The sequence below is a fragment of the Periophthalmus magnuspinnatus genome, chromosome 14, assembly GCF_009829125.3.
Source record: "Periophthalmus magnuspinnatus isolate fPerMag1 chromosome 14, fPerMag1.2.pri, whole genome shotgun sequence".
NCBI classification, from domain to species: Eukaryota; Metazoa; Chordata; class Actinopteri; order Gobiiformes; family Gobiidae; genus Periophthalmus; species Periophthalmus magnuspinnatus.
The window spans coordinates 4,532,953-4,559,570 of record NC_047139.1 but is presented as its reverse complement, the minus strand read 5'-3'; the positions used below and the strand labels follow the sequence as shown (position 1 = coordinate 4,559,570).

At 38.4% G+C, this 26,618-nt stretch overlaps 1 protein-coding gene across 1 annotated transcript in view; it reads left to right on the top strand.

The window, feature by feature from the left end:
- The window catches only part of stk32a (serine/threonine kinase 32A), a 150,327-nt gene that overhangs the window by 73,280 nt on the left and 50,429 nt on the right, over positions 1 to 26,618 (top strand). The gene's annotated exons all lie outside the window — the stretch shown is intronic.

Here is a 26,618-nt window from a genome sequence, read left to right as displayed (position 1 = left end):
CACTGAATAGAATCAGTGAGGGATGCAGAGTTCGGGCAGAAGGAGCCAGGAGTAAAATTGCATTTTTCGTTTGAAAGTGATAACAGAGCTAATCATGTGGATTACGGTTTTGTCTTTTTTTATAGCCATAAAAATCACCTTAAACGAAGTATCAGAATTTACTGCATTTTTTAACACAACTACTTCTATTTTACACATCCATCCATATTTTTTCTTTTACGCATCGAATAAATGAGTGAAAATCCCCGCAGCCCCGCGCTCTCATTTGTCACCTTCGAGGGACAACAGAGGCAGATTACCGTAATGATGGTACGCTATAGGGTTAAACTAACTCACACTTGTTTATGCAGCGCCCATGATGTGACCTAGAGTCAGGTGTAATCTGACTGTCCTGTATATTAGTCATGTGACTGGATGGATGACGGGACGTGATCTACACAAGATGCCTTCGCGATCGACAGGTAGATCGCGATCGACGTAATGAACACCCCTGAGCTAAGCTAACCAAAGCTATGGACGGATGGATGGATACGTCAGCAGAGAGCAGCGCCGGACCCAGAGTGAGCGGAGTAACACTCTGGAGCATGTGAGCCTGACAGAGAGCGAGCACGCCGGGTTCACACTGTTTAAAAGCTCCAAAACGACCGCACGCAACCTAGGGAAGAGATACTTACCAAAAAAATAAACAAGAATTCTCAACTAACTACTGAAAACTTGAACTAACAAAAATATACAGAAAAAATAGGAATAACTTATTATGAATTAAAACTGGGGAAAAAAACACTACAAACACGTGGGAAACACAGGGGGAATAAAAAAAAAAGGTGCCTGAACCTAACACCTCCTCAATCAATAAAATATGCTCTTTTTCTGCTTAAAAACAGTTAACTCTGCAGGGACCCTGAACGTGTTTAAAATGTGAACTTTGAAGAAAATCCTATTATCAAAACAAACAAAACTGCAATGAGATATTTTTTTATCTTCCAAATCATTCAGTCCTAACAGAACGGACAGGATTTACCTTTAATGCCATAACGTAGAACATTCCCGGCAAAGCAAAAACATCTCCGTGGAGACGAGCAGGTGGCAGAACCTCCATCAGAAAGGTCACATTGCATTACACACATTACGATGCGATTGTAGTCGTTAATAACCAGTGTCTAGCTCTTGGACAAGGAAAAGTAGACGTTTGATCAGCAGGTGTTGAAGACATTTTTTTCCAATCCAATCAAACTCTCCTCCTTCAGCGTTCATCATCTTCAAACAGGACAACTCCTAAGCTCATTTGTATGGAAATGGAGAGTATAATTCCCTCCTTCACTTGAGGATGTGATGATTTTGAAAGAGTGAGTGTTTTAGTACGAGCCGGGACGAGAGCGATGATACAAACGTGTGCGCAACATGATTATAAATGGACAGAGCGAGTTTTATTGGGATTAAATTGGACATACATGATGCTAACACGAGTTATTTTTCTGTTTGGTGGATTGTTCTGTATAAAATCACCATAAATAAACAAGGATGGGGGATATACAGATCCTGTTAAAGGCTTTGTACTCGTTTTTTTCCCCACGTATTTGAGCAAAAATGTGTCAGATATATTTTATACGCAACTCTTGACGTCAAAATAAGTCAGCGGTGTCCTGTCTGCATCTATTTGTGATGTGTTTTATTTTCTATTTATCAGGAAGTGTGTGTTAGCATGTTGCGCGAGTTGTGCTTAGCTTCGCCCTCATGGCAAAACTCGACTCTGGTCCGTGAAAAGTGCTGAAAAGTGCTTATAAACTCATTGCTGTGAGTAATTAGGGTAAGTGAGAAGTGATGTAAGACGACTGCAAACTGTTTTTAAGACGCAAATCAGGTACGGAGCCTTTAGCGGGATAAAAAGTCATGTATTTTAAAGCTTAAGGTTTAGTCCGCAATGCAAGTTTCTTACAATTCAACGAAACGGCTAAAATAAAGGTTTGACAGCACGCCACGTCAAAATTGGGACTAAACGCTCTGTCCCAGTGTCGTGATGTCTGCGGGGCGCAAGGATCCAGACTCGAGCGGGCAAAAGTTGATCAGAGTAGGCTGACGTCTTCGAACCGGTCGGAGGTGGCGTGGACAGAGGCTGGGGTGTTCGTACCAGTCGAGGAGAGCTGGGGCGGAGGCGGAGGTGCAGGGTAGGTCCGAGGAGCCGGATCTGGCGAAACCAGCCGAGTACAGAGATCGTACGCACGAAAACTAGACGGAGCCGAGCGGAACTGTATCGCGGGGGATGCACGGACGATCTGGCGGAGTATGTAGGATCCTGGAGTGGGCGGTGCCAGAGTCTCCGCCCAGCTCCAGACAAGAAGCGAAGGGGAAAAAACGGTGCGGAAACACAGGGACAGACTGGGACCTTGACACCCAGATACGTAATATTAGGGTGGAAACAAACCCTTTATTGACTGTTTTTGGTGTTTTTTTTGGAGGATCATGTACATTTTAGTACCACAAAAAATATTCTTTGGCTTTTGCATGAGTTATGGCAGCTATTTTAGAGCGTTTTTATTCAGGTGGAAGGACGCTAACCCTCCTTCACACTCACAGCGTTTACAGGATGTCAAGTCCTGTCTAAAGCTAGAAAAAAATTTGACTTTCATTCAAACAAATATCAATGCATTTGAGAAAACACCGTTTCCTAGTTGCACCCAGCTCTTAAAAAAAAACAACAAAAAAAACGGCTGCAGTTTTGTTGCCCGTGAATAAATACAGCACCTGGTGTAAATATTTTACCTGTGCAGTGACAGGGTGGGTGGGTTTCTTATTTTTGTTTTTTTGTTCTTTTTCTTTATTTTTGTTCTATTAGTTTTCAGTTGTATCTTATAATTTGAAAACAATAAACGTATTTTGATTTAAAAAAAAAAAAAAAGAAATGAGACTAAACCTGGAACTTAATGAGCTGCATTATTCCTTCACTCTTTAATGTAGAGTAAAGCAGTTACATCTCCATGGAAACAAGCAGAAAAGTCACATAGTGCACCTTTAATCTTTGTACAGTTGGCAACAATGTGTAGATCCAAGCCCAGGTGAGCATATTTTCTGGTATAATGTTCCTGATTGTGCCTGGTGTCGTCCCTGTGCTCGTACACATTCAGAGTATCCTCTACAGACTCAAGGTTACATGAGCTTTTTTCCATTGGCCTATTATTGGAACAACGACGTGGCAACCAACAGCGTCCTCTCCAACACTGAGCCCGTCTGAGATATTTTAACAAGCGTCCTGCTCATCGTACTGCAAATAAAGATTGTTTTTGGCAGTTTTGTCTCGAAGATAATAAGATATAATTATTAAGTCTTCCTCCTTCCAGTTTATTGTGATATTATTAAGAAAAACATGCATTGAAGGTAGTATATTTTACACGGTTCTCAAGCGATTTATTCAGTCCCGAAGCAGAAACATCCAGTTTTGGGATGCCCTAATTATATACAACCAACATCACTTTGCAATAAACCTTAATTTACGATAGTACTAATATGAAATGAGTACTGTGGAACATATGTCGCAGCTACATGTATTATTGTAAAAAAAAAAAATCATAATCTAATACAAAAAGTCCATATTAACCAAGGCCGTGTCCCAATTCGATACACCGTTCGAAGTGTGCATCGAAGGGCATTACGTGGACGAAAATGTGCGCCGCGTTTCTATGGAGATCGACCGTAGCCGAAGCGTGAATCCGAGCGCACTTCTCGCACCGCTATATCCCGACATGCACCTCGCCTACGCAAAAAAGAGAAGAAAATTGAGTCCCGGTTTACGTCACCTACAAAAGTGCGACATGAAACTGTTAAATCTGAATAAAGATAAGTACAGGCCGTGTGTTTGATGATTAAAAAGGAGGGGAGTTACAGTGAATATAGGAATCTGCAGTTATTCCTCGACAATAAGAAGAAGAATACATTATTATCATTAGAAGTTATTATTGCAACGGGAATAATGTCAGAATGTTCGTTTCTGGTGTAAGCGTCAAAGACCAAGAGACTGAAACATAAAGTCAGAAGGTTTTAACGAGTTTTCGGCCAGGTACTTTGAATGATACGCATGTGGCGAACTGGGACACGGCCCAAGTAAAACTACTCAAAACGCTCAAAGAAAAAGTATGTCGTCCGTTGAACTAAAGTTGGTGATTTTTTTTCTTGCAGTGAACAAACTTGAGCAATAAATATAAAAGCCGTGGAAGCTCTCGGGACCGGGTCAGGGCTAACAAACATAGACTGTTTATATAAATGGACACCGCTAACCCGCTAGCCGCTGTGTTACAAATAGGAAGTGATCATGGGCGCACTTCCAGCTCCATCGACTCTGGCTCCAATCCACTTTTGAGTGAAAAACTGTGTCCTCTCTCTCCGTAACTGCTGCTGTCAGACTCGTCATTTTGGTCTTAAATGTTCGTATTAACCCGCTCTACATCGTCCTGTTTTTTAAATTTCGTTACTGTGTTCATAAATCACAGTCACGCATACAGTCGCTAAGAACATTGTCGTCCCATAGAGAGTTTTGGTGGAAAATCTGAGAGTCCAGCGCTGTCATGGGACGTCCCGATTCCCCAGAGCTGGCGCTTTGATACAGACTGAAAGTTCATTTAATTCCACGCTACGTTTACAACCAAATGAAGATTGTACGTTATTTAAGCTTATTATTTTACACCAACCCATCCATCCATCTGTCAAAGCCTCTAAATAAACTAAATGTGCTGTTTTGTGTCAGATCAGGTCAGAGTTGGACAAATATAAAGCTGAAAATTGGCTGTAATCACATAATTACAGTAATAGTCTCACAGGGAAACAAACAGCAGGAAGCAGACGTATAAATACCATAATGACATCGGAATAGTTTGGCGATGACTGCACCTGAGTCTATAATTTTACAGTTTTATAAAGAAATTCTGAACAATAAACGGGACTTTAAAATGTGCGTTTGTCTTTTAGTGCGGCCCTGGGACACACTGACCATGTTTTTTCTGTATCTGGAGTTTTCAGACTGGTTTGTAAAGTTTGTAAAGTGAAGCTCTAAGTCAGACGTGAGGAATTTGGCTTGTTCTTATTGGTGGTTTTCAGATTTTAGATTGAGACGATGTCGTACTTCCACATAGGAGGTAAAATCCAGATTTTCTTGATATACCATAAGTCGCATCAGCCAAAAAATGCTTGATAATGAAGAAAAAAACATATAAGTCGCACTGGACTATAAGTCACATTTTGGGGAACATTTATTTTACAAAATCTGAGACCAAAAATGGATATTTTATCTTTAAAGGCAAGTGGAGATGTTTTTGCTTTGCCATGAATGTTCTACTAATCTATTTTTTCCCCCATTTATTAGGACTGAATGATTTGAGGGAGAAAAATATCTAATTGCAACTTTGTTTTGTTTTGATAACAGGATTGTCTTGTTAGCATTTAGCAGTTTTTAACCAGAATAAGACGATATTTTATTGTTTGCGGAGGAAAAAATGTTACTTTCATTCAGTCAACTTGCAATTTCGATTCAATTTCGATTACAGAATTTTCCGGTGCACCAGCGAAAAAATGTGTATTAATGAAGAAAAAAACATATAAAAGTCGCACTGGACTACAAGTTGCATTTTTTGGGCAAATTTATTTAGCAAAATCCGAGACCAAGAAAAGGCATTTTATCTTTAAAGGCAATTTATAATAATAATAATAAAATATAGAACAGGCTGAATATCAGTACATCACACTAACGTAACACATTTATATTTATGCAGCCACATGAAGCACAGACAGAACTGAACACGTGTCTGGCCATAAATCCATTGAATTCTTCATCCTCGGTGTCGCTTCTGAACAACTCCACCAACTCCAGAGGAAGAGGAAGCTCCACTCCTCGCAGTAAACACTAGTGTAATTTCACATATAAGTCGCACCCCCGGACAAACTATGAAAAAAACGACTTATAGCCCGGAAAATATAGTACTTCTATGTAACGTTCTTGAGGTGGGTCCAGTGCCTCCTTGCCTCCATGGAGATAGTCCGGAAAATACAGTCCATAATTCGCAAATGTTGAACCAAATCATTTCTATAAGTGACTAACTTGTTATATTAGAACAAAAACCTGCATTTGTTTTAGCTACCCCCATCTGTACAAAAAATGATTGGCCTATTTTATTTTATTTAACGTTTATTTAACCAGGAAAGTCCCATTGAGAAAAAAACAAAAAAACAAAACTCTTTTTCAAGGGAGTCCTGGCCAAGCGGCAGCAGCAAATAAAAAATACAAAAATACAGTTGCATAATTAAAAAGACAAGATAACAGGAAAAGACAAACAGATTATGAAAAACAAGAGCGTGTTGTGGAGTCGGCGTCGAGACCTCTCAGTTTAGATTTAAAAGCATTCAAGGAAATCAACGATCAAAGTTCCAGTCTTTCTGCAACATATTCCAGGCAGTCATTATGAATTAAGTCTTTGTTTATGCTTTAGTAAGGTTAATTAAGGTGTAGTAATTCTAAAGCAGTTCAGAGGCGGCTCATAAATCAGCCCGTATTTAACCCAGTTTGTCCAGTTTCGTTACGTTATTCTCCGATCGCGTTTTGCCTCCTCCTTCCTCGTCGCTATTTCAAAAACGTCAGGCCTTTCATTGTTTGTTCCCGCCTGTCTCTGTGGACTTTGAATTATTTACGTCCGAGTGAGCGTCAATTAGGAGCAGCATCTTCGGAGACCGGCGGGAGCGTCTAAACAAGAGGAGCAGGTGATGGGCGCGCGGCGTGTTACCGTGACATCAGCGACAAACCTCTGGTGCATACGCTACACTCCGCCGTAATGGAAAAGTCTCACGTCAGGCTTTGAAACTGGTCAATAAGTTTGCATTTAGACGCCTTTAGAGACACATGCCCTCGCGCAGACTCCGGGGAGAGGGATACGCTTTAAAAAAATGGGGTTGTATTAAGACGTAAGAGGAATCAATCCGATAAGTGCAGCGAGTCAAGACCAAACACAACAAGAAGCAATCACTTTAGACGGAGGTTTTATTTGTGCTTTGAATATGCCAAGGTGCCAGCTTGTGTTTTTGCTGATTTTTATTGCTCAAAAATACTTTAAAACATCGCATTGTGGCCTGAAGTGTGGTCGTTCTCTCCGCAGATCTGACCTGTAACTTGGCCTGATGGCTGCACCTGCTGGTCTCCATGGAAATAATACAACAAAGCAATAAAAAAGACCAAAAAAGTGAACCAGTGCACCGTATAGAAACAAGTAAATCAAGGTTTATTTACACGTTTACGTAACAAAATGTCCCGTCTTTGTGTTTTTTCGTAGGTAATAGAAAATAGTAAAGTTAAAGCCATACTTCGGAACATTGTCCGTGGAGATAGATGTGTTTTGTGCTGTACTGTTGAAGGTTATAGCCAAAGGAACAACATTTCCATGGAAACAAACAGGCCAAATAAGTGTCAGGTTTGTGGAGATGCAAGCCAGCTAAGTGAGCACGCAAGCTTGTCAAGTTTGAAAAGAAACGTGCTTACATTTTTGTTTATTTGTTTGGATAAAAGGTTGCACAGTGCGGCTTTAAATAGGCCAGTCAAAATCTTCGTTCAGTTCATTTATTAGTTAAAAAATGTGACCTCAAAATTTTATATCACAGGAATTTTATTTTATATTCACTTGCTGCGTATCATTCTCCTTTCCAACTTTGCCTGAGTTTAGATGTAGGTTATTGTTGTATCGCGATACTGAAGCTTGATTTCGATACTATTTAACACGCTCGATACTCGATACTGATTTCAATACCACAATTTTACCAAAAATGCTCTTTATAGCCCAAAATCTTGTCATTTTCAACACAAAATAACTACATTCCTTTATGTCACCTGGTGGTATTTTCTGATGAAGCTCAAGATCATTCAAAAAATCATTTTGAAAGCCTAATTTTGTCATCTTTGTGATTTTTATTTTTTTTTTTCAGTATCGATACTTGCTCAAAAGAGTATCCTGTTTCGATACTAGCTTTACTTTAGAGTAGTACATGATTTTCGATACTATTGGCATACCTATTTCACACTTTATTCATTAAATATAATACTAATGAATAAATAAATAAACAGTTACCAATGGATTAGATTTTTTTTTTTTTTTTTTTTTTTTTTTAGCATATAGCATTTAGCCTATCTGAATTAGCCTAGACTTTATTCGTAAAATATAATACAAATAAATAATACATAAAGAGTTACCAGTGGATTAGATTATTTTTTTTAATTTTTTGATTTATTTATTTATTTTATTTTATTATAATTTTTTTATTTTTTTATTTAATACATATTTTTTGGCATATGGCATTTTCCTACTTGAATTAGTTCTACACATTCTCCCAATTTCCTGTTTTTAAATGCCAAATCGTCCTCTAAACTAACTATATCTCCCTGTTTCAGCTCTTGTTTTTTTCTGTGGGATTGGCAAACTGCATCAAATAATTTATTAGCTATTTCCCCAGCTTTTCCGGTGGCCATATTTTGTGTTTTCACCGAGCTGCCAAATACTCCTAATGCCTGTAAATCTGGCTAATTGAATGTGAATGCAAACAGCTAAAGATACAGCTGCAGCGAGGATGGAATAAACATGTTGTGCTGGTTTTCTCCTATCTGTCGAGCTTGTCATGTCGTCTGCTGATCTATCCCTTATTCATGTTGCGCGTTAATGTTTTATTTCCCATCAGAAATGGCAGGAGAAGGAGCGAGGAAGGAGGAGACGCAATTTCCATAAATGCAGATTAAGGAACCAGATGTTGCCAGAGCTCTGATTTTCAGCGTGAAGGAAAATGTGAATCAGGTCTAATCGCTGCTTAAAATCTTCCCCAGAGGATTATGGGCTAAAAAAAACAAAACACACACACAAATAGTTTATTACCACATGTTTGTACCACAGTGTTACTTACAATACTTCAAATATATTGTAAGTCAGTCCAAGTACAGTTATAGTTTTCTAGCTTGTGCTTAGTTCAGAATGCCTTAATTATGTTTCAACTTTAAAAAAATCTAATTTAAATCGACACTATGAAAGTTTATTCTTCGAGGGTCCACAATGATATTGCTTTACGTGAAAAAATCCACACTACGGCATTAAATCGTATCGTTCTAACATACATTTATTTAATTCCAGGTGTTTTATTGCTAAAGAAACACCTTAAAAAAAAAAAAAAGATCATTCTTTGAGTGGAGTCGACTCTCCACAGCTGTGACCCGAAACTCGGCCTGGTGGCGTCACCCACCCGGGGGGGGGGCGACTTATACTCAGATAATATATACTTTAATTATCACACTGATAAACGAGGGCACTCTAGACTGATGTACCTGTATCTACTCCTCCTGTACCACTGAACATTTAAAATTTCAACATTACGGCAGTAATTTAAAAGACATCTGAGAAAAAAAAAAAAAAAAAAAACTAAACAAAATGCCAGAGACTTAAAGATAAAATGTCTGTTCTTGGTCTTGGACTTTGTAAAATTCATTTCCCCCAAAAATGTGACTTATACTCCAGTGCGACTTTTATGTTTTTTTCTTCTTTATTATGTTTTTTTTTTTTGGCTGGTGCGACTTATAGTCCGGAAAATACGGTACATACATGTAGTTTTTACTCTATTTTGCAGTAGTATGTGGTTTATCATTGACACTCGGTATAAGTCTAAGTGGTGGATTAAGTGTCTTGCCCATAGGCACAAGGGTAGTATGTTTTGCAGGAATAGAACCATGTACCTCTGAGATTGAACATCTTTATCTACTATCCAACAGCTTTATACTCTGTCTTTTCTCTGTTTTGCTAAATATCTGTATTGTTTTGCACTTGGTGGGCCACGAGTGGGACACGTGCCACATTTTGAGACCCACTTTTACAACACTTCAAAAAATGTAGATATTTCTTCATGATCAGAGAGCTCGACAAAATAATAGACAGATAAAAGAAGAGATTTTGAGCAGAAAAGCGACTAGCGTGACGGTTTTTGCAACAGATTGTAACGACTTTGAGTGTGTAAATTATTCACCGCTTGTAATTCTGAGTCTTTTTGGCGCTGGCTTCTCTCTGAACTCTCAACCCGGGACTTGTCAAAAACTTGCAACTGAATAAGCAGTTCAAGTCGGCCATTTTGTGTCATATTTTGCAACTTCAGGCTGTCGTAGTCATGCGAATGTTCACACCAGGGCCTCAGCAAAATGTCAGGGTTATAAAAAACACCTTTGTCTGTCTCGCTCTTGTCCGGTTTTGGTTTTTGCAGAGCCGAGAGTCGGACTGGTGTTAGTTCAAAAGGAGCTTATGTCTGAGCGTGCATTGGCTTTTGAGTGGGTGCTTAAAGCTACAGAGATTTAAACTGCCTGTATCCACTGGCCCTGCACAATATCACACTGAAATATGCAGCTAGAATATTGAAAGAGTGTATCGGGTTTATCGATCAAATTCTCAAAGCTTTTGTGGAAAATGTTTGGATTTGGAGTACGGCCAAACAAACAGGTCTATACCAGGACGAGCGAGTTCAAACAAGGTTCAGACCAGGTCTCCATAGAACTTAAACGTGACTAATTATGTCTAAACGAGGACACGCCGAATGATAAAAACATGAAATAGGACTCTGAATAACTAACCTGAAGGAAATCATTTATTTAGAGCGTGTGTGTTTCTCTCTCCTTGTGTATAAGGAGAAGAAAGAGGTAAGAACGGGTGGGAGCAAAATGCAAGGAGAGAGACAGGGGAGACAGAGAGGGCTGGGGAGGATGGAGAGAGAGACAAAGAAAGGAAAAAAGATGGAGAAAGAGAGTGAGACAGAAAGACACAAATAATACAAGAGAGAGAGAACAAGAGAGACAAAGCGAGAAAAGATAGTTGTTTAACATTGTAATCAAAACAAACGCTCAGAAATACTCGTGTAATGTGTGTTATTGTTTTTGAATCTATGTTACCATTATGTCACATTACATCACATCACATTACATCACAATACATTACATTACATTATATCACATCACAGTACATCACATTACATCACATTACATTACATTAAATCACAACACATCACATTATGTCACATTAGATCACAACACATCACATTATGTCACATTAGATTACATCACAATACATCACATTAGATCACATCACAATACATCACATTAGATCACATCACAATACATCACATTAGATCACATCACAATACATCACATTAGATCACATCACATTACATTAAATCACAATACATGACATCACATTACGTCACATTAGATCACATTAAATCACATTAGATCACATTACATTACATTAGATCACATTACATTACATCACATTACATTAGATCACATCACAATACATTACATCACAATACATGACATCACATTACATCACATTACATTAGATCACAACACATCACATTACGTCACATTAGATCACATTATATCACATTATATATTACATTACATTACATTTCATCACATTGACTCCACATCCATCCTGGCCTAGCTCTTCTTACTGAGGTAACTCCACAGACCTGACTTATATCGAGACTGTGCTCGGCTCAGGTTTGGTCCATTTGCTCTTTGTGCTTTTACTCCCCGTCTGCTCACAAAAAGGACACTCCATTAGAGAGCGGGAGAAAGCTTTAGTAACTTTTCCAAACTTTAAAAAGCTGAAAAAGTTTTGTTATGTAAAAAAAAAAAAAAAAAAAGTTACGTAATGTTATATAAACGCTAAATTCTGGTTCAGAAGTGAAGAGTAAAGTATCAAAAGTATCTCCTGATGGCACTTCATTTAGACATTAAAACTGTTAGTGTTTATTATAATATTTACCCACATTTCTTTTTCATTTCAGGATTTGTAGCATCGTGTGATCAAAGTAAAGAGATTTATTTATTTTATGTATAAACTCAAATATGTAACTTTCTGTTGGAGGCCCCTCTACCTGCTCGTCTCCATGGAGATGTTATTGCTTTGCCTAGAATGTTCCACAGTATGATATTAAATGCCTAAATCTCCATGGAGACGAGCAGGTGACGCTACGAATTTACCGTTCAGATCTGTGGAGAGGTGATCCCACTCACAGTAGAAGTGCGTGTTTTTATCAAGGTTTATTTGAGCAGTGAACCCGCCTGGAATCAAATTAATGCGAGATGGGTAATGCCATACTGTGGAACATTTGAGGCCAGAAATAACACCAGAAAAGTTACATAGTGGACCTTTAAATGTAATAACAATCGCTCATCGTTACACTTTAAACACATAGTCCAGCGTGTAAGGACTAGAGCTGGGAATCATTAAGAAGTTGTCGATACGATACATAGACCACGATACGATATATATGTCGATACAGTGCACTGTTGATTCGATATAATACGATACGATATATATCTCGATACAGTGCACTGTCGATTCAATATAATACGATACGATATATATCTCGATACAGTGCACTGTCGATCCGATATAATACGATACGATAGTTTTCAAATCGATTCAATACGATTCAGTGGAAAATAAAGGCTTTCGAGACAACGGGTCAACCCCATTTTCACAAAAAATAAACGTATTTTATTATGTTTTTAATTTATCTTCCATTTGTTGAAGATGAATAAACATAAAGTGCATTTTTTGTGCATTTTATCAACTAGAAAAACACATTAAACTGTTACATTTGTCAGTATTATTCACCCACGGTTTATACGAGCTCCACATTTAGATTTACACAGACGTGCAGTTTAACGGCTCTGAACGATCACAACATATCGACGAAAAACAACTGTGAGACTAAAAGTTTGTGTTAAACCAAAGTTAATGTGAAATAAACCTGTTTTAATCATCAAAACAGTGAATTAAATGTCAAATGTTCTGCATAAATGAGTTTCTTTCCTCTAAACAAGCCACACAAATGTAGCACAGAGACAGAATAATTTGGTAAAATATACAAAAAAAAACCATCAAAACTCTTGACAATATATCGAAACAGTAGCCCATGATATCGATACTGTATCATTAAATAAAACGATACGATATTTTGAGGACATCATTAAAAAGCCTTCTCCCGATAGACCAGGAGCTTCACCCTCCACCCTCCACCCTCCACGCTCCTGTCCCTCCGCTCCCGCGCTCCTCGCTCCTGTCCCCCCTCCTGTCGCTCCTGTGGCTCCTGTGGCTCCGCCCCCCGCTCCTGTGGCTCTGTATCCAGTGTCCAGGTGCAGCTCCAGTTACCCCGGTCCCTCTGATGACTGTCTGTAATGAGGCCATTAGATCCTGCTAATAGCTTGTAGGGGCAGTCGACCGAGAGAAAAGCAAAGGATCGGCTTCCATCTGCCTCTCCGGCTCAGCACTCACCCGGAGCACTGCCCGACTCGCCGCATATGTGACCTCGTTTATCTGTACATACTTTAAAACTCAAATAAAAAAATAACTTAAAGACCCTGTACTAGATTTTGTCCATGTTTTTGAGCAAAATTTGAACATTAAACTGACAATACAACAAATCAAAACGTAAAATTGTATAACATTAAAAAAAGAAGCGTGCAGAATAAAAACCTTTCAGTCATATCCACGAGGAGTGTGTGGTTAGCATGCTAGTTGTTGGCGTGATGGCAAAACTCCGCCCCAGTCTCTCAAAGATGCGAAAATGCTTATAAACTCATTGAGGTGAATCGTTTCAATGGTCGGAATGCATAAGGTAAATGAGGAATAACTAGTTCTTTTTTTCACGTTTTTAAGACAGGACTTTTCATCTATAACCTTAGCTTAAACGCATCAATTTGAGGTAAAGCTGCTCTATGTAACTTTTCTTGTGAGAATCCACTACTTGCTTGTTTCAGTGGTGATCGTGCTGCTTCACAAAACCAATCTATCTTGTTTTTATCGCTCAGAAACACCTTGAAAAAAACATAAATTCTCACTGTGAGCGGGGGTCACCTCTCCACAGATCTGACAGCTCTGTAACTTGTCGACGTTTGTCTCCACGGAGATAAGTTTAATGTCATGCAATGCCGTTCGGTTAGCTAAAATAATAAGGATTAGGCAATTCATTCCAGAGCTTATGCCGTTATTTATGTATATGCGCTTTATTCTGGGGTATATCTTTGAGTATAAGTGAGATTTCTTTCTCTTTAGATGCTCAAACAGAATGCAAAAAAAGTCAGATCAGTTACTTTTTTAGCTCAGTTTTAGTGTATTCCATTTTAAAGTTGTTTTTTTCATGTATTTGAGCAAAATTTTCAGCGTATATATAGTGTGAGCAGCTCTTAAAATAAAAAATATGTCTGCAACTAATAAAAAAACCTTTCCCGTCTGCTAACCAGCTTCGTAAAGTTGTGAAAAATGCTTTTAAACTCATCACCGTGAGTAATTATAACGCTCCAAATACGTAAGATAACTGAGGAGGAATAGCTTTGCACTGCCAGCTGTTTAAAAATGAAAAACTAGTTCTGTTTTTCACGTTTTTTAAGCCAGTAAAACTCAGGTGGAGCGCACAGGTACGTGTTTTTGCGAAAAGCTTTCTATCTCGTCTTTAATCAAATTCAGGGAGATAATTCCGCAGCTCACATCTGTTGTGCCGGGGCCTTTGAGAAGAGTGAATGTGGTGCAGATGGTGCAGGTGCCTTTAATGCGTCACGCCTATCTGCTGTCTGCGCCGAGAGACAGAGAGATGTGGGACTTTGAAAGCATCGACGCGGCGATCGACAAACGCACTCCCGCCTGTTTGTGTATGCGGCGCCGTACTCCGTCAGCTTCACCTCTAATTTGCAATACACATATTTTATTTTAAACATTTCCTCTGCACCTGTCGTTCTGGTCCGACACTTTGTAACATCACAAACAGGAGACGAGGTGATTTTATCAGTTGTGGTTCACCTTTCGCCGCCTCGTGACTTTTTAGACTCTTTGATTTTATATTTTTACATTATAGACCATTATAGCTCGCCTAGACTTCTTTTTTTTCCTTTTTTTGCCATAAAAATCATGTTAAATGAGGTATCAGCCTGTACTTTTGCCCTTTTTCACACAACTACCTCTATTTTACACCTGTATCCATCCTTATTTTTCCATTAATGGATCAAATAATTGTGTAATACCAGTTTAAGTAGAAGAAAAATATAAAAACGAATGTACTTTTGAGTCACTTTTATGCAAGCAACCGATGAAAAAACTATCTGTCCAGCTCAGAAACACTTAAGAATATTTGAAGTTCTGGAGCTTTTGAGTTTGTAATCTTTGGTAAAATAAGTAACATATTTCAAGAACCAAGCATCCGCTGCAATAGGGTTAAGGTTTTTACCGTTAGAAATTCCACAACCGTTTTGGCGTCACGAATGCGCTTCTCATCCATTTCCTTTTCTGCGCCTGGACGACCTTAATATACAAACTGGAAATCAAGCGCCTTTTTTTTTTCTTCGACCATCTTCACTGTAGAAATGTGCTTAAGTTCCTCCCCGTTGAAACTAAGAACCACCTGACCCACTTTCCTCAGACGTACGCTCAGATGGAGAGCGCTTTAGCTGTAATTAACGCGTGATTCTTCTGCAGACTCTTGAACTTTATCCCGGGGATCACTAATGCGATGAGAAAATGGGATAAAGCGAGTTGTTATTAGCTTGATTAGGTTCAGTTCACAATGTTCATTCGTAGATATTTTTGTCCACGTTCACACTGTAATCAGGGGGGCGGATTATAGCTCGTTCGTGCTCATTCACAAGCAGATCGTTGCGGTGGGTGGAAGAGTCAAGACGCTAACAGGTACCTCAGCTGAAGGATGTCAAATATTGTGCGTGTTTTTGGTTGATGGGGGGGAAATGGAAAGGCTCAGATTAAACCCACTCGCTCGGACACGGGTAGAAACGCGCAAACTCCTCACAGAAAGGTCCAGACTGGCCAGGTCGTTGAAGCTAATAGCGGTAAAATATTGATTAAAATTGCATCTTTCGCCCATAAAAATCAAGAGAGTTGTACAGATCTTCACGTTTAATGAAATACTTTTACTCTGCTGTGGCCAAACGTTATTGTCAAAGCCTGATCTCCTCACATCTCGGAGGCCAAGCAGCGTCGGGCCTCGTTAGTACTTTTAATGGGAGACTGCTTGGAATACTAGCTGCCACAGGGGGTTGTTGTGTCCTTAGGCAAGACACTTCACCCACCTTGCCTAGTATGAAAGCGCCAGTACCACTATTTGTCCCGTTGCTACTACTATTACTACTACTACTACTATATTAAGTCATTTGTGATAAATTACATCAGTTTGTGGAATAAAAATGGTTCACATTAATTGCATTTTTCTTACGGTAAGCAGGAAAAAAAAACCTCGGCAGCTTGGTCTTGATCTTAAAAAAGGCAGTTTTTGCAACGGACGCCATCTTGTATTTCTTAGTTTTAGCATTTATATAATTAATAATCACTACTCTCTCTATTGTCACTGCCAATCTTCTAAAGGCTGGTCAAAAAGGTCACATTCCTCTCCCTCTCTTAAATTTAAATTTTTGTAAACAAACCTGTCGATGTTGGTAAAGGTCGTAGTTCGATGGCATGATGGCGCAGATCGGCAGCCTCGCTTCCATCACTGTGCCCCGGGACAGTTGTGGCTACAATGATTGAGTGTGGAGTGGATGAATAATGTATAAAATTAGCAAAAGACAAATTTAAATCTGTCAAACTGGACAAATTGTTGCAGGAGTGAAGACCAAGACGTTTATTCAGTTCTTCAGTTGTGACTTGGATGAGCGGCGAAAAACGTCTTCACTTCAACAACGATTTATCCAGTTGACAGATTTAAATTCGTCTTTTGCTCTGGATCAGACCTGGACGACTGAGGGATTACACAGACGATGCATAAAATTGTAAAATGACTTTGAGTTTCTGGAAAAGCTCTGTGTAAGACGACACATTATTATTATTATTACTACTAAACCCACTAAAGCCTCTTTTCGTATGTGATGATCTTTACCGTTCTGATCAAACTGAACTGTTCTGGATCAAAACCAGTGTTGGAAAGTAAGTTTGTAGTAAAAATAACACTGTTTTTAATCCTTTGTACATGTAATATAATGCGACTGGGTGTGAAAGTCCATTGGTAGACAGTGTATTTCATTACATGTATCAGAATGTTACCAAATACATTTTAAAGCAGGTATTAAATATTCTGTAACTAAATACCTTTTCAAAATACTCTTCCTAACACTGACTAACAGCACATTACAACATTATACTTTGATTTTGCTAAAAGACCAACACACGAGTCAACCAACCGACGCAAACGTGATGGGCAGAAGATGCTGTATCATTTTCCTTTTAGCTGAATTCGCACGGCTAATTTTGTTTTATCGAAATAACTTTAGAAACTCTCGCCATTTTCCGTATGAAACCAGAAGCGTAGTTACCTGTTGAGTCGTTCACGTCACAAGACAAGTCACGCTGGCTCTGTTCTGCAGTCTGCTTTGCCAAAAAAACCTGTGCTCGCTGCTTCCGTTTTCATTTCATTTCACTATCGACGTTCTCGTTCACAATGGCAGCGTGGCCTTTAGCCGGAACAGAACTATACTTACTTTCACTTATAGCGCAGACCCACTCTCCGCAGCGTCCCTTTGAGCCAAATGTCAGCTAATTAAGGGTTACAAGCTCGACCTTTCCCACCCCCAGTTGGGCCAACGCTGTCAAAAGAGAGGCGTCTAACTCTTTCACGTTTAAAAGAGACACCGCGGTCACAGAGCGCCGGGATGTGTTAAATATACAAGCCGACTCCCGCAGAGACGCAGACGGGATTAAAAGTGACACGTGCAGGGTCAAGACGTTAAACGAGCTGATTATAAACTGTGTAAAGACGTGGACTGAGTGAGTGTGACGTCATCGATGGCGTCCGGCTCCAGTCAAATGAATCTCATCGACGCCAGAACAGTTACAGCGGAGAATGATGACCACGAGTATCATAGCAACCAAAGAGCCAATCCAGAGCGAGGCCGTTGAAAGTGATGTCCCTTCCCCGTCCGCGTCGCCGGTTTAGCAGGGAGTGGGCACTTAGCAACGCTGTCAATCAAACCTGTTGCTAACGCTAGCGAAAGTGACTCTGGAGAGGGAAGGCGCCTGATTTGTCTGTTTATTGATGTTTATATCTTCATTTACGGACACAGTAGCGAAATAAAAAACCTCAGGATCATGTAGAGCGGGTTAATACGAACGTTTTAAGACCAAAATGACGAGTCTGACAGCAGCAGGTACAGAGAGACGGGACACAGTTTTTCAATGTGAAGTGAATTGGAATCGATGAAACCGGAAGCGCGCCCATGCTCACTTACGATTTGGAACGCGGCGGCTAAAAGGTTAGCTATGTCCACTTATATAAACAGTATATTTGCTGATACTGAAGAGTACAGTTGTCCCTCGCTATATCGCATTTGACCTTTTACGGCTTTTTTATACTGTATGATCGTGCATTGTGTTCTGCGTCCTGATTGGCTGTCGGACTGTAGACCATTGTGTTCTGCGTCCTGATTGGCTGTCGGACTGTAGACCATTGTGTCGTGCGTCCTGATTGGCTGTCGGACTGTAGACCATTGTCCATCAGTCTCCTCCGTGCCGCGTCTCCTGTCCAGTACAGAATGTGTTCAGACAAATTTACATAAACATTCGATCGACACCACAGCGAAGCGGCGCCAGGACGAAGCGGCGCGGTCAGAGGAACTGTGAAATACGCCTGAGTCACTATTAAGTAATTAAACAAGAGAGAAATGTGAGAAAATGTTAATATCTGTGTGAGAAAGTGTATAAAGTGTGTGGTGAGGGGGTTTTACAGACAAAAAACATATAGAATAACTGTAAAAATTAAAGCTGACTACTTTTTGCGGGTTATTTTTAGAATGTAACTCCCGCGATAAACGAGTGACCGCTGTATTAAAGATATAGAATAGTAGTAGTAGTATTTCAGTAGTGTTTTTGTGCGTTGTTCTTTCACTCCTTACACCAGGTGCCAGGACGATCAATAAACTGTGTCTGCTTTTGTCTCACTGAACTTAAGCACTTCACCAGTTGAGCTTTACGGTCATAAACAAAGTGGATGACACAGCACATTTATTTTCTTCCGTTTTGTTTCCGGGCTGAGTCTGAGCAGGGGATGCACGGACTTCCCACACCCCAGACACTTCCCGCAGTCATTCCAGCGATGCACCAACTCATTCCCAGGCCGGCCGAGACCTCCGTCGCGTCCTGGGTCTTCCTGGAGCTTCCAAACTCATTTCGTTACCGCTTGTGTCCACCATCTTGTCCTTTTGCTCATGAACAAAGGCAAGAGAAGGAACGTAGACCAGTAAATCAAGAGCTTTGGCCTGAGCACAGAGCCAAAACATGCCAAAATCATTTATACGTATTATTATTATTAGGTAACATTGTAGACATTGGACGTTATAATACTGATCTTAACCTCAGATAGACGAATATAGGTTTGTAAAAATTCTATACCGTGAATTTCGGACCAAGCAGCGCACCTGAGTATAAGCCGCACCAGCTAAATTTGAAAAGAAGATCAATTTTGTACATGTATAAGCAGCACCTGAATATAAGCCGCAGGTTTTCACGTTGTAACATGAGATATTTACACAGAAAGACGGTACACGGAGGGTTTTTTGAGTTTTAATTTAAGACGCTTTTTCTCAAACTGTGCCTGAATATCATCAGTACAGCCCCAACACGCCGTCGACACGGGATGAACACACCTGCAGGTTTAGAAAATAAAACAGCACCAACACAGACCGTCTGCTTTTATTTCCTCTGAAAACTCTTGTCGTCTTTTTACATCGACGAAGTTCTTCCCGCTGCCGCCTCCAACGTCGCACCATCAGTTCATTAACGCCAAACTTTCGTGCAGTGGCTCTATTTTCTTCTTTGATGAACAGATCCATTGCCTTTATCTTAAAACCTGCATCATTTTCATTTCTTTGTGTGTTTTCCGTGATGAGGCTGTGAAATGATGCGCAAAATGACACTTCAAAATCAAAACTAGTGTATTCTTCAGCGCGTAATCTTTACCCACGTCTGTCTCACTTTTGCATTTACTGCTAGAGAGCGCCCCCGGTGGACGTTAGCCAGTAAAAATCTATAAATTAGCCGCACCGTTGTATGAGCCACAGGGTTCAAAGCACGGGAAAAAGTAGCGGATCTTCTGTTTGTTTTTATTAACAAATTTTACTTACTTTGCTTTTTTGTGTCAGCTCCAGGTCTGTAAATCAATGTAAAGTTATTAAGTCGTATCCTGAAAACCATTTGGACGTCAGGAGGAACAAACTTGGGGAACAAAACAGTTTTCTTTTTTGTTTTTCTAACACTTGAGACGAGCTTTAGCTTCACACTTCCAGTCCTGTTAATAATGTGTCACAGGGAATACAAGAGAGCTCTGTTTGACATTTGTCACCATCAAAAAGTCGACGAAAAGTGGAGCTCCCGTAGAGGTGTGCAGTGTGGACGCGGTTACAATGGACTCAGAATGGCACCTTCAAACTACTGCGAAGAAAGAGTTATACTTTAAGCTTTAAACTGGCAGATGCTGAAACTGGTTGACATAATACAAGACGTACAGGATTAAAAATAAGTTCCATACATATACATTTTAGTACAGCCTATAACATTACATTTGTTGAATTAAAATGTTTTCAAAATGAATCTGGACGACACACAGCTGCCGTCGTAAGTCGTATTATGAACAATATATTCAAAATTTACCTGTGGCTGATATTATAGAAAATATTAATCAACCTTTAAAGGGACTGTACTCTTTTTTTTTTTTTTTTTTTTTACATGTATTTGAGCCATAGATCTCACAATAAACAGGAAGTAGACAGACTTGGCTTATTTCCTGTTTCCTGTTAGCTGTTGCCGAGCGTCAGTGCGTCAACAATATGACTTTACTACATAGGAAGTTATGATTAAAAAAAAAAAACTACAAAAACAAAAAAAAATACTTAAAAATACATAAATAGCTGCAAAAGTTCTGTCATTTTAGACTTTAAAATATGAAGATAAAAAAAGATAAATTGATATTTTTGGAGGACATGTTGGTTGTTGAACTATGTTGTCATGGTTACCAAACACACTATCATAGACTGTAGAAAGAAGTGGACTGAAGAAGTGAGTTTGACGTCACTCACGGCGTTCGGCTCCAGTCAAATGAAGCTCGTCGAGGCCAGAGCAGTTACAGCGGCGAATTTGGAGCTGGGTTACAAATGAGGCATTCCGACCGCAAGTATCATAGCAACCGAAGAGCCAATCCGGAGCGAGGTTGTTGACGGTAACGCCTCTTCCCGTCAACTCTGCTGGTTTAGTAGGGAGTGGGCGCCAAGCAACTCTGTCCGTCAAACCTGTTGCTAACACTAATAATTGCTAATAGCGAATTGAAGCCGGAGTAAACGGCGGCAGAAGTACGCCCATGATCACTTTCTATTTGGAGCGCAGTGGCTAGCACGTTAGCTATGTCCATTTATATAAAAAGTCTATGATTTAAGCAAAGTATCTCTTGCCCCACGCAGTACAGATATATTGTGTACGCAGCTCTTAAGGTTAAAATAAATCCGCTGTGCACTGTTTGCATCTAATTATAGAGTGTTTTATTGTGTTAGAATGAGGACGTGTGTTAGCATGCTAGTAAGTGTTAGCTTTACTATGATGGCAAGGCTTGTAAAGTTGTAAAAATGTAAAAATGTGCTTATAAACTTATTGCAGTGAATAAATTAAGATGCTCTGAACTTATAAAGTAAGTAAGGATTGGAATAACTTTAAAATGAACTTGTAATTTCCCCGTTTCAGGTACAGCCCCATTAAATGTTGGTTTGATTGGATACTTCATTATATATTCACATTTCTTTAGAGTGCTGTCTGAAATAAAGTTAAACCCTGATTTCCAAACCATGACAGTAAAGAGCAGGTATTTAAATATAGATAACTTATTTTTAGCTCTCACAAATCCATTGGAAAACGCTGCTATTCAAAAGCACAGTTTTAGGGCACAGACACGGCTTTAGAAAAGCTTTTGAAGCAGGGTGGACCACCGCCAAGGCGCAGTCAATCCGCTCCCAAAGAATTATATAGCAATACACACCCAGCTCCTGATTGCACATTTGATCAACTCGACAGTCTGATTTCGTCACACGGCGCTTCTGTTAATACGCTCTGCTAATATAATAAACAAAATGGAGCCTTTGTTGATTCATGTGCGACGGTAGGCCAGCTTTAACACTTAATTCATCACATAATTATAATTAATTTATAATAGTAGTAGTAATAATAATAATAATAAACATAAATAATAATAATAATATAAAATAAATAATATGTAAAAAATTGTAATCATAGTAATATAAAAAATAAATAATATAAAAATAAAAAGATAAAAATAAATAAATAATAATAATAATAATAATAATATAAACAAAATAATATGTAAAAATAGTAAAAAATAATCTAATAAATAATATAAAAATAAAAAGATAAAAATAAATAATAATAATAATATAAACAAAATATGTAAAACAAATAGTAAAAATAATATAAAAAATAAATAAGATGAAAATAAAAAGATAAAAATAAATTAATAATAATAATATAAACTAAATAATATGTAAAAAAAATAGTAAAAATAATATAAAAAATAAATAAGATGAAAATAAAAAGATAAAAATAAATAATAATAATATAAACTAAATAATATGTAAAAAATAGTAAAAATTATATAAAAAATAAATAAGATGAAAATAAAAAGATAAAAATAAATAATAATAATAATAATATAAACTAAATAATATGTAAAAAAATTTAATATAAAAACATAAGATAAAAATAAATAATAATAATAATACTCGTCATCATCATCATCTTAATTCATTTTTTCCAGCAGCTGCTTTAACTGAGCCATCTAAATCCTTACATTACACTGGAGATATGTTGCCGGGAGACTTTTTCCCACAGGCGAGCTCTTTCCCGGGGCGACTGGGAACACGCTGTGCATTCAATTATGTCCGTCACTTCATTTTTTATCCCCACTTTACTTCTACAGAGTCTCTATCTACAGTTTTATGCCTTAAACATCAGCGTCCAAATCCCGCACCTACAAACAGAAGCACTAAAAACTATTCCTCATAAATCTTGTGTTCTTATATGCTTTATTTATGGACTTCAACCTCATGTTACAGGCGACATTTTGAAGACTTTTCACCATTAGAAAGATATATTTTGCTTTGAATTAATTACCATATTTTCTGAACTATAATTTGCACTTTTTTTTCATAGTTTGTCCTCGTGTGCGACTTAGACTCAGATGCAATTTTTATGTGAAATTTATGGTTTTTTTCTTCATTGTTGCATTTTTTTGGCCGGTGCGACTTATACTCCAGAAAATATGGCAATTGCTATGGTGACTGTTCTGATTTTTTACACTTTTTAAATAATATAGTTGAATTATGAAAAAAAAAATAAAAATCTTAGACCTTCAATAAACAAAACATCACGGTCGACAAATTACTCAAAATGTCACAAAAACTCAGTAGAAGGCCATTTTCAAGATAACAAAATTAAAGTATTTTTTGTATAACCGTGTATTTTTACTGTTTAACTTTTATGGTGGAGATCCAGTACCAGAATGTCTCCATGGAGATTATTGCTTTTCCTGGAATGTTCCACAGTATGGCCTTAAACTGGTGTTTTATGGCTTTAATCTTAAAATGTTTAAAAATGTATTTTTGCACCTGGGTATACTGCTCATTGGAGGTGGATCATTTTAATGCCATACTGTGGAACATTGCAGGTAAAACAATATTATGTCAATGGAAATAAGCAGGTGGAAAAGTTACTTAGTGCACCTTTAGTTTTACCATGTGGCTTATTGTCCTGATTCTGCTCAGTCCAGTTTGGATTTGTTCCGGTTAAGCAGGAATCCCGTTCATTTCAACTGAGAATTTGGGAAAAGTTTTGCCGCTAAAATCTGATCTAAAGTCGGTTGATTTGTGTAAAAAGTTTAATGTTCACACTGCGCGATTCTCTGGAGGCTTTAAAACGGCTCTGTAGTTCTTATAAAACTTATTTACTGTAAAGATCCAGGAAAGCCCCATGGAAAATAAAACAACCCCAAAGACGATGCCTGCACCTCGACAACTGGAATAAAGTGAATTGTTCTGAGCTACACTGGTCCCTCGTTTATCACCGGGGTTACGTTCTAAAAATAACCCGCAATAGACGAAATCCGCGAAGTATCAGCTTTATTTTTTACAATTATTCTCTCTGTTTTTGTCTGTAAAACCCCTCACCACACACTTTATACACTTTTCTCACACAGGCGTTAACATTTTCTCACATTTCTCTCTCGTTTAAACTCTCTCAAAGTTCAAACCTTCTAAACGACATTGTTTCGTCGACATTGTGGGTTTTGTCGGGGAGAAAACTTACAAACATACAACACAAAATGGAGTCTTTGTTGATTCATGTGCGACAGTAGGCCAGCTTTAACACTTAATTAATTCATCACATAATAATAATGAATTTAAAATAATAATAAAAACATAAATAATAATAATATAAAATAAATAATATGTACAAAAATAGTAATCATAGTAATATAAAAAATAAATAATATATAAATAAAAATAAAAAGATTAAAATAAATAATAATAATAATAATATAAACTAAATAATATGTAAAAAAAAATAGTAATAATGTAAAAAATAAATAAGATAAAAATAAATAATAATAATATAAACTAATATGTAAAAAAAATAGTAATAATAATAATATAAAAAATAAATAAGATGAAAATAAAAAGATACAAATAAATAATAATAATAATTTCGTCGACATTGTGGGTTTTGTCGGGGAGTAAACTTGCAAACATACAGCACTTCAGAGTCACACTGCGATCCAACATCGAAAGGTGAACCACGATATAGCGAGGGACAACTGTATCTCAAGACCACCCCAAAATTATTCCGTAAACGTCCCTTTCCGTGCTATTTGTGTTTTGATATTGTCCAAAAATTATTGTAACACAAATCTAGGCTTGATTTTTGTTTCAGAAAGCTTGTTACCGACTGTAAATGAATCAAAATGCAAGTCGTGTCATGTTTTTAACGAGGAAACGTGGTTAAAATCTCGACAATCACGTTTAGCTTAATGTAAATGAAGCGAGCCTTTTTCACGAAGCTCACTTGAAAAACCCTCCACGTCTGAAGCTGCAAACAATATGATTTAATGCCTCGCCGTGCCGTGTTGATTTCAATTGGCGGGGCGCGGTAATTGGGCAAACCGAGCCGCGCGCTTGATCATCGGGCACACGTGAAATAGCGGAGGGGGCTGTTGAATACTGTATGTTCTTCTCGGGCGTTCAAAGCACTCTCGGAGCTGCAGGGATGTGTCCGGAAAGCTAAGTGCAGGGAACAAAGTGGACGATTTTTACCATTTTTCAGGCTTTTAGGAGCGGAGTCTGCGCGCCGGTCAGAACGTGATGCACTTCGGACAGGAGTGCAGGCTAACGGACCGTCAAAACGAAATAAAAAACAAGTTATGAAATGTGAAATATTGGTTAAAAGTTCTGTACGTGATTTTTACTGTCTTAAAAATTGAAAAAAACAAGTTATTCCTGACTTAGCTTGTGTATTTACTCACTGCAATGAGCTTATAAGCGCTTTGCACAACTCTCAAAGGAGTTTCGCCGCCGCAGTGAAGCTAAAAACTATCATGCTTACGGTGCAATTCCTGATTACTCCGACAGCACACAGCAGACACATTCGGACCACCTATAGTAGTTGGAATCGATGTTGTAACTCCGTAAAAACCCCCCAAAAAAACCCAAACTAGAGCCAGAATGAACATCTGGTCTGGCAACTATATATCTGTGTGAACTGGAGCCGTGTCAGGGCGCACCTGTCGCTCTTCTCAGGTGTCCCGCTCGCTCGGTCGCTCCACCTGCAAATCCCTCTATTCCCTGCAGACTTTCTCATACAGCCACAAGCGCCTGAACGAAACCAGGGAAACGCAAATGGATCCAACGTTAAGACTTTTATAAATGATGTATCTACCGTAGGCCTGTTTCCCATTATAGTACCTGCTGTTTACTTATTTAAAAGGTTGAGTTCATTGTCATTGTGTCGTTGCGGTTCTGTCAGATTTAGTGTCATCGGTGCGGAAAACAAATTAAAGGCGCTGTACGTGATTTTTACACTAAAATCACGGACGACAAAACTTTAAACGGTTTGTAGCTTCACTTTCCCCACGTGTTCCTATCATCCTAAATATGAATTGCAACGAGTTTATACAGAAGCATTTTAACAACTTACAAAGTGTATTACCGTCTCGCCATTGCTAACAACAACTAGCGTGCTAACAGCATTACTTCCTGATTCACGGAGGATAAAAATGCTTGAAAAGTTGAAATAGACAGCCCACTTTTTTCAGTTTGTCCGAGGGTGCGCCTTATACTCAGACGCGACTTTTATGTGAAATTATTATAATATATCAGTTCACATCTTCGTTACTGTCACACTGACGACCACACGAGGGCGCTCTAGACTTGTGCACCAGTATCTACTCCTCCTTTATTATTGAAAACTTTAAATTTCAACATTACGGTGATTTAAAAAAAAGTTGTATATTCAGTGTATTTAGTG